The following is a 9799-nucleotide window of genomic DNA, read 5'->3' on the forward strand; positions in this document are numbered from 1 at the left end:
TGACGCGTTGCCGCGTTATTTTTAAATAAAGTTATAGCGCTCAATGGCACGTACAAAGAATATAAAACGATTTTTATGGAGAAAAAGGTAGTCCGCTCACTATATACAATGGAGCCTGCCTGCTTGGTTTGTCGCTCTTTAGAGTATCTCACACAAGGCTGCGGTGGCCTCTCTCTCTCTCACCGTTGGTCACTGATCCGGCCGCATCCCGTCCGCCGGGGGAAAGGGAGTGCGGTGGCCTCTCTCTCTCTCACCGTTGGTCACTGATCCGGCCGCATCCCGTCCGCCGGGGGAAAGGGAGGAAGTGCATCGTTTCTCCGTTTGACGGCGCCGAGGCAGCACGTCCCGATCTGCGGTACACACCGTTCTCTCTGACCAAGCTCCAGCGCGGCAGGGCCTACGCCACCTTCTCGCAGATTCCGCCCGCTGCCGCTCACCTAGTTACATCCCGACGACCTCCAGGTATCCCCTCCGGCCTTGCTCCACTGCCCGTCTTCCCACGTCGCTGCATGTGGATCTTCCATAGTTCTTTGCCCAAAATGTAGCTCGTCCGGCGTACTTTCCATATTGCATTCTCGTCCTCACACCGTTTTAGACAAACACAACCGTGTTGTTATCTTCCATTAGGACAAGTAATATGCTTCTTTTTTGTCGCCGCATGTGTCATCAACTGTTATTGGCCAGTAATTGTTTCCTTTCTACTCGTTGCTATTGCGACCTTTTGGTGAACTGCACAAATCACTTTTTTCTTAAGAGTGTTTTGTGCAGTTGTACTAAAATTTCACACGGGCAACGTCTCTACATTTCAGTGCGACTGCACAAAGGGAGATTGGTTTTGCTCTATCCTCCTCATCCAACTCCGAGCCTAATCTTCTCAAACTAGTTAGTCTTAAGAGAGACTGCAAAGGTGACCGGCTTCTATTTGTGTGTTTATTGTTTCATCAGCAGTCCTCTATTATCGTAATCACACTTAATATCTTTGGAACAGGGACACTCCGCTCTATTTTAGTGGAACTGCACAAAATGATCAGAATGTTGCATGCTCCAGAAAGCTACTTTTTTTTCCCAACATGCCTTGTTGATTTAGACAGAGCTGGGGGGACGTTGCTGCCAATGAAAGCATGGATCAATTTTAATTTAACACCTTCTCACAACTCTGTCTTCAATTGTGATGTAATTATTAGCTCTGATCTGCTAATAATTGACATGCATTAGAAAGGAAGTTAGTTTTTTATTGTTTCCGAAAGAGCATCGATGGCAAGACACGCGAAACAAAAGCTGAAAGCTCACACCATTGTACAATTTCATGTCGCTGGAAAATTATTTGTATAGTACGTCAATTATGTAAACAAATGATGGAAGCTTGATAGCATTGCCAGAAGCCTCTTCATCATCCGGGTCCATGTGCCATGCACAAAATTATACTCCTTCATTCCTAAATATTTGTCTTTTTACAAATTTCAAACGGGCATATTTTAGAGTGTAGATTCACTCATTTTGCTTCGTATGTGTACTCCCTCCATTCCTAAATATTCTATTCGTCTTTCTAGAGATTTCAACAAGTGACTACATATGGAGCAAAATGAGTGAATCTACACTCTAAAATATGTCTATATACATCCGTATGTGCCAGTCCATTTGAAATCTCTAAAAAGACAAATATTTGAGTAGTCACTCGTTGAAATCTCTAGAAAGACAAATACTCCGGAGTATATTTAAGAACCGAGGAGGTAGTGCACAACCACATGGGAGACTCAGCCCGGTCGTTGCGCCGCATTAATAGTGAGTAATGAGCAGTCAAATCATAAGCCCCACCTTTCCCACTGTAAGTTGCTCTGAAGAAGCAACCATCAATACGCTCTTCTTTGAATCCGCTCATACTACTCCATCCGTCACTGTTCATAGAGCGTGCTTCAGAAAAAAGAAAAAAAATCTGTGGGACCAAGGCGACTAGCGATCGGCCTGAAAAATAGCATTGGTAGTTATAGCACGGCGTCTATTACTAGAGGGAATAATGTGTACACACATGCATGCAGTGCTTCCACCCCAGGTACACACATGCATGCACTTACTCCACTCCGTAGTAGTACAGTACATGGAGAGAAAATTGTGGACTTGATTGCGGTTACCACGCCCTAATTAATTGAGCATTAAACCAAACGCGTCTAAAGTGTCTCTGGTGGTGGAAATGCATTGAGAGAAATGCATCATAATGAAGCGCGCCCTGTAAACTGTGACGGAGGGAGGAGTAGTATGAAGGTGCAAAACCAAGTACGCGTATGGCCAGTCGGTCAACGCACCTCCTCTTGGCATATCACTGACATGTGGGACAGGACTGTGAGCAAACCGATCTCAATTGACGGCAAAGAGCCAACCCGCCGTTCCTTGAGAGAGACGAGGAGCGAGAACACACAGACAGGCTCGCACGGAGGCCAAGATATATTCGAGCATGGTTGGTTGATCGATATCATTCATTACATGTTGGGCTGCCGTTTTCTGCCCTTCTCCGGAATAAACGTGTACTTTATCAGAGATAAAAAAAATAAGAGTACAGACGCTCCACCATGCGGTTCTAGTAGTAGTACTACTCGTACTACTGCGCTTGGCTCTTCGCCTCTTCGTGAAGTCGAACAATGATGGTACTCCGCATGTTGGGTACTACAGTGTATGCCTCGGACAATCTGACACCAAATGGACTGATGCATGTCCACCGAGGGTAGGTTGCATTACTCAAAAGGCGTAAGCGAGCTTCACCTTGTCCTGCAAGCTTCTCCTCGTTCTGCGAGTTGACGGGACACACCAAAAAGTAGTGCTAGTCCATACTCCCTCCTTTCCGGTTAATATGGCTTAATCTTTTTTGCGGGTAAATGAGAGAGCTTTATTCATATATAAGCATTCTTAGGACGATCGGCCAAGATACTGGTCACTAGGAAGCGAGGTACCCCGCAAAAAAAGAAGTAGGAAGCAAGGTGTTTCATCAAGCCGGCTCTCGGCCACATTCAAAGTGCAGCAAGCACGGTTCGCACGAAGATGCGCCGCAAGGTTTGCTGACCTGTTTACATTCTGAATAACAAAAAAAGAGGAAATATTACCGAGCGCTACTATTTGTAACCGGATATGAGCCAGAATTAAGCGAGAATTGTGGTGAGTGTTCCATGCAATCAACTTCCATTATCACATGCGAGAACCCTCGAAGAGAACCAAATGTGTTGAAGATTGCTTTATCACATTTTAAAATTATAATAAGAGTGCAGACGCTCCTCCATCCGGTTCCTAGTACTAGTATAGTACGTACCTTTATAGACTATAGTAGTAGTACTAGTAAACTTTGCGCTTGGCTGTTCGCCTATTCCGGAAGTCGAACAATAATAGCACTAGTAGTATAGTGTATGCTTCTGGCAATCTGACACCGAATTAACTGTTGCACGTCCACCGCCTGAGCGAGGGAGAGCTTGCATTAGTCAAAAGTTTCTCCTTGTCCTGCGAGCCACCGCGCGCAAGCTTCTCCCGTCCTGCAACCTTCTCCTTGTTCGGCAAGTTGACGGGACACAGCAAAGTAATGCTAGTCCATACTGCCTCCTCTCCGGTTAATATGGCTTAATTTCAAACGAGATAAATACACTGTCTGTCACTGTATATTTATAAAAATACGGTCAGTGGACTTCATAATACGCTCATTGCGCTCAATATCTATATTTCCGGTGTTTATACGGTCACTAGCTCACCCTGACTAAGTATGTGTGTGCATGCACGTGTAGGTTGAGCACTTGAGCGTGACCGTGTGTGTTCCGTCGTGTGCTCGGACATGCATGCATTAGGGCGTCGCGCGCGTTTTTGCGTCCATGTGTACGTGTGACTGTTGCATACACGTAGGGGGAGTACATGTAGGGGCCACTAAGGAGCAGTCAAATCACACAGTAAGTTAGTCGGAAGAAGCAACCATCATTTCACTCTTGAATGACACGTACGCAATATAAAATGGTTGATATGGAGAGAAAAAGAAAACCACTATATATACACTAGCAGGAGCCTAAGCTACAAGCCTGCTTGCTTAGGTTGCTCTCTTCACAAGCATAGAACGACGGGCCTGATCCCGCAGCTGGGGGAAGGGAACAATGTTCTGCGTAGACGCGGTCGACATCGGCGAGGGAGAAAACCCACAGTCGGTGCGTCCCAATCGGGGGTCACCGCGGTATGGGACGATGCCGCGTCCCAACCGCCCTTCTAGCTACAGCCCGACGTCCCAGGTAGTCCATCTTCCTTTTGGAGCCGGCTTGCTCCACTGCCGTAGCTCCATCTCCATGTCGATCTTTCTCTACTTCTACCGGCTTCTACTTGTGATGAGTTTATGTCTCATGAACTAGTGCCAGTACTATTATTCTAATCACACTTCTTCAATATCTTTGCCATCAGGGATGCTCAGGTCGATTTTAGTGGAATTGCACAAAAGCATCGTATGATCCGAGGGTGCCAGCCGTCTTGCCTTCGACAGGTTCTACCTGGCCAGGAAATTAAATCATGTTTACGGTTTAGGATTTAAGTCGTAGTGACCCCATCAGTAGTTTTTCTTTCGTACACGCTCTCACAACTTTTTTCTTTAGTTGTGAAGTAAATATTGGCTATGATCTGTGAATCATTTGAGATGCATCATCATGCGTGTTAGTTTTCCTTTGTATTTGATGGAATGTTGTAACGGGGCAACCTTGGAATAGGAATGAAAATGGAGTGGAAAGTTTCCGTTTTTCCGGAGAAAAAATAGAAACGGAGAGAAACCAACATTTCGTTTCGTTGGATCGCGCCATCGAGCAAAACCAACGTTTAAATCACGTCTGTCGTGTTCGTGTCTCACCCTCCTCCACGGCTCGACCCCACACGGTCGATCGGCATGCCACTCACCGCAAACCGAGTATACGATAACTTTCCCGCCTGCTTGTCGATGGATCGCGCCATGGAGTACTAGCACTACTGGAAGAGATTGACGAGTTGGGGGAGGACAGCTAGCTGTAACACGGACTCCCAAGAACTTTTTACATGCATGTTGTAGCCGGCTATTGCGACCTTTGAACGCGGAGCAGCCGCGTGCACCCGGAAGCGGCGCGGGCGACGCTCTCTCGGCCGTCGCACCGCTTCAATGCCGGCGCCAGTGAGAGGTCGCGTCCGCTCTGGCCGTGCATGAATGCGGCACTGACCGTTTCGAGCGGGAAGCATGCGCGGGTGATGAAGAGGGTTCGGGTTGGTCAGGACCGGCCGTGGCAGCGGTCCGGACGTGCGCAAACAAGAGATGTTGTACGTTAATATTGCTGCGTATATAATTAACAACGTAAATAATGTGCCAGTTGGACAAATATGATTGGAGATGGAGATGGAAATGGAATTTTACGTAAACACGGATATGCATGTCTATGTCTATGTCTATGTGTGTGTGCGCGACGACTCTTGCGACCTGGAAGCGTGGGCGTGTTTTTGATCGAGTTTTCTTTCTTGGTACGTTAGAAAATCAATTTGTCTATTCATATCTAGATGTTATTAAGGATATCACATCTAAGCTCCCACAAGTATATAATGTAGCAACAAGAAACAAAAAAACTAGGAAAAAAATAGACCACAAACAGAGTGGACATCAACTTAGATGTGTCCTAGACAGACCCTTAAAAAATTGTACGCCAATTTTCGTTTCTTTTTTCCGAGAACGTGCATATTCTATTTAAAACCACTGCTATGGAGAGATTTTTTACTCCATTATAGCCTCTCGTTTGATAGACTTTCTCGCGTCTCGCTCTCTCACCCTCTCCATATATGTTACACGCTGGAGGCTCAGCGTTCATTTGCTAGGGTTTGCTATATTCACAGTCTCTCACCCTCTCTTCATCAGATCTAAACAAGACTGCGTTGGCCTCTTGTCTCTCTCTCCCCCCTCACAGCTGGTGAAGGAGGCGTCCGTATCCCGTCGCACCGGGAAGGGGAGGAGGTGCAACATTCACTCTATCGCCTTCGGCGAGGGAGGCAATCCACTACCGGCTGCGCTGTTCTCTTTCACCCAGTGCCTGTGCGGGAGGGCCACCGACCCCTTCTTCCTCGCTGTCGTACGTAGTGTGGGCAGATCCGGCCTCTCGCCGCACGCCTTGCCACATCCCGACGACCCTAAGGTATAAGTTTCTTTGAAACCGTCGTTGCTCTAGCTGCATGTGGATCTTTTTTGATCTGTAGTCGAATCTAGGTCTTGGTTCAAAGAGGGAAGAAGGGTGCGGTGGGCTGGAGCAAGAATCTAGGACGTGGTTCAATGAGGAAAGGAGGGGCGGAAAGTAGTATAGACTGGCTATCCAGCCGCTTTGTAGGTCGAAAAGGGAAAAAGGGGTAACCCAGTACACACATCTGTAAGGAACCGATCTGTTTGTTGAAAAGGGAAAGAAACTAGGGGGTCGGGTAGTTTGTGCAGGACTAGATTTGCTGCCCTCACATAGGAAGAAGGTTCAAAGAGAACAAATATGGGACCAGCACATATATGCTGCTTGGCTACATACTCTACATCACCCATTTATACGTGTGGACGCACATGCTGCTGGCATGTCCCATACAGCTATTTTGCTGTTGTTAATCTAAGAATGCCGCCGGAAAATTGAAGCAATGCCACTGTTAAAAGTAAATTACATTTTTTAACGAATGTTGTTTCAAGAGAATGTCTCTGTTAATATGAACCAATGCAACCGTTTTAGAAATGCTACTGTCCTACTTTGTTTTCCATCCAAGATAAGTTAGATGCTTCTTTCTGTCACCGTTTGTTTCATCCTCCTTTATCGGCAAGTAATTGTTTCCTTTTTTGCCTCTGTTAAAACAGGGCTATCGATTCAACTTGTTGCTATTGCGACATTTTTCTTCGCTACTCGAAACACTTATGTTTTAAGAGTGTTTTGTGCAGTTCAACTTGAATGTCACACCGGTGACTTTGCTTAATTTTGGTGGAACTGCACAAAAGGAGATCGAGATTTGTTTCCAGTCTTCGTGGCGAGTTGTTTCAAATCTTGGTCTCAACCACATGATGTGCAGTGTGCTTTGAGATGTTGTGCGACTTGTTTTGGTACTGTTTTAAATAAATGTTGAATTGAAGCTATTGTATTGCTGTCTTTTCCCATTAAGTAGTGAACAAAAATGGGAACAACCCAGACATGATGCTTGTTGCTTTGTTACAACAAATTCAGCATCACCCCCTTTATAAGCCAGTAATTGATGCCACTCTCAGAATTAACTACTGAATCTTATTTCAAAACTGCAACACTTGTTAGGGATTGGCGGGATTACCATTTTTGTGGCCGCATGTTTCATCCTCCTTTATTAGCCAGTAATTGATTCCTTTTTTGCCTCTGTTTAAACAGGGATATCTATTCAACTTGTTGCTGTTGCGACATTTTGCTTCGCTACGCGAAACACTTTGCTTGATTTCAGTGCAACTGCACAAAACGAGATTGGATTTCCTATTCGCGTTGGCAGATTCGTATTTTATCTTGTCCGTCTCATGAAAGGTCAGTACAGGCCTTCATCCACATGATTGTGCAGTGTGCTTTGAGATGTTGTGCTACTTGTATTGGTACTGTTTTAAATAAATGTTGAAATGAAGCTATTGTATTGCTGTCTTTTCCCATTAAGTAGTGAACAAAAATGGGACCAACCCAGGCATGATGCTTGTTGCTTTGTTACAACAAACTCTGCATCACCCCCTTTATAAGTAGATGGAAGCACATACTGTTGTTGCGCCCACTCTCCCCTGGAACTGTTTATGCTTTTCGTTAATCTAATGCCGCTGGTAAAATTAAGCAATGCCACTCTCAGAATTAATTAACTACTGAATCTTAGTTCAAAACTGCAACACTTGTTAGGAATGGTACTAACCTGCTTTGTAGTTCTTTCTACATGTTTAACCAAGGTATTGTTAAGATAATGTCTCTGTTAAAATGAATCAGTTGCATTGTTTTAGGAATGGTACTTTTCTGCTTTGTCGTTCTTTATACATGTTGAAACAAGGCATTGTTAAGATAATGTCTCAGTCAATATGAATGAATCACACTAATGGAGAATTGCTACTCTCCTGCTTTGTTTCCCATTAAGATAAAGTAGATCAGTAGATGCTTTTCTTCTAGGAGTACAAGTCATCAACCGTTATTTCTCAGTAATTGTTTCCCTTATACCTATTGTTGTTACAGGGATATCAAAATTAAAGCTCGGTTTTATTCCGACTTCAATTTTAGTTGAACTGCATAAAAGGAGCCAATGTGTCCAAGGCAAACTGCTGCATTACTGGGTCCAGTTGGTCGTTCCACTTTGCAGAAAGAAGCAGTCACCGTTTGCGCTACATTACAGAAGGAATGACCGAGAAGCTTTACAGAGTATTATTTGACACCGGTGACATGACTAGTTTGCAGAGACCATTGGAAATTTAACAACACGTGGAGTGCCCTGGGCAAAAAGTGCCCAAACAAGTACAAGAAGCTACGACAGGACTCCACGATCATAGGCATTACATATTTTGAATGGGAAAAGCTTGTCAAAGTTTAATCATTGATGTTAGCAAGAAGACGTTAGTTTAATATATTGGAATTGGAAAACCTTGTCAAAATTTGCTCATTGATGTTAGCTAGAAGACATGCATTTGATATTTTTGAGTGGGACGCCCTTGCTGTGAGCAGCGTCGAGTGTTTTTTTCCTATTCCAGTGTTCAGTTTAGAAGTAAATAGTTACTCTGCTGAGATATTCCTGTGTTAAGAGTTTGTTCTGAATATTGTCTATGTAATGCCAGGCCTTGTGTTTGATTGCAAAGTTGAGCTTGGAATGTTGTGGCATGCGGCATCACGAGCTATTCACCGTGCCTCCTGAGAATAATGCTTCGTATTGTTTTGCATTTCGATCTAATGCCAGTGATTTGCTTGTTAAGAAGATTATCCTCTTCTGTTGTTTCCGTGCTTAAGAAGTTCATCGTCTGATGTTTCATTCATAGCCTATACGACAAGTCGGGTAGGTTAGACGTGAAACCATATGATCTTACGACCAACTCATGATATTAGGCCGTGATTGGATCGTCGTTTTCCAACCAAAACTGCTTGTAAAACTGACGCTTGTAAATTAAAGCAGATGGTCTCGGGCGAAGGCGCTTGGTTGGTCGATTTCGACTAGTAAAATATCGGAAGTACTTCACACACGATAAAAACGCTGAACGACACTCGGACGATTGCTAATCCAGCCATTAGCTACTGTTTCAGCCTTGCCCATGGATGGCATGATACGCACGTCGTGCATGTATCGTCTGGTAATGTCATCCATATAGCAGTGCTCGTAAAATATACACTGGTCTCTCAAATTACACGCGTAACCCGCCGGTTTACTTACAGACCTCGGGCCCTCGGTTTCATTACGCCTGTATTTTACGCGTTGTTTCCAATGACGAGTAAATTACACAAGTATGTTTATACAGGTTTGAAATAAACCAGAGCTCCCAAGCGCGGCCTTACCATTTCATGCCGTCTCAGTTTCTCGAAGGTGCTAATAGGTGTCCGATGATCCTGGCTTCTTGAATGAGCAGCGGGCGCTGTATCAGACCATCCGTAGGGCCCGCGAGGCCCTCTTCGTTGTCCTTCGAGTTGTTGCGCTCGCTGTGGCACCGAGCATTGTTAACATCGTCAACGAACATGAGGATTCAGGAGATGACTTTATTTTGACTGGATGACACTAGGGACCCACTAGGGCCATAGCCGTACGTACGCAAGTGCCTCCTTATTATGTACAACTATATTTTTTTTGCTTTCTCCTGGTT

Source organism: Aegilops tauschii, chromosome 1, assembly GCF_002575655.3.
Source record: "Aegilops tauschii subsp. strangulata cultivar AL8/78 chromosome 1, Aet v6.0, whole genome shotgun sequence".
In the NCBI taxonomy this organism is placed as follows: domain Eukaryota; kingdom Viridiplantae; phylum Streptophyta; class Magnoliopsida; order Poales; family Poaceae; genus Aegilops; species Aegilops tauschii.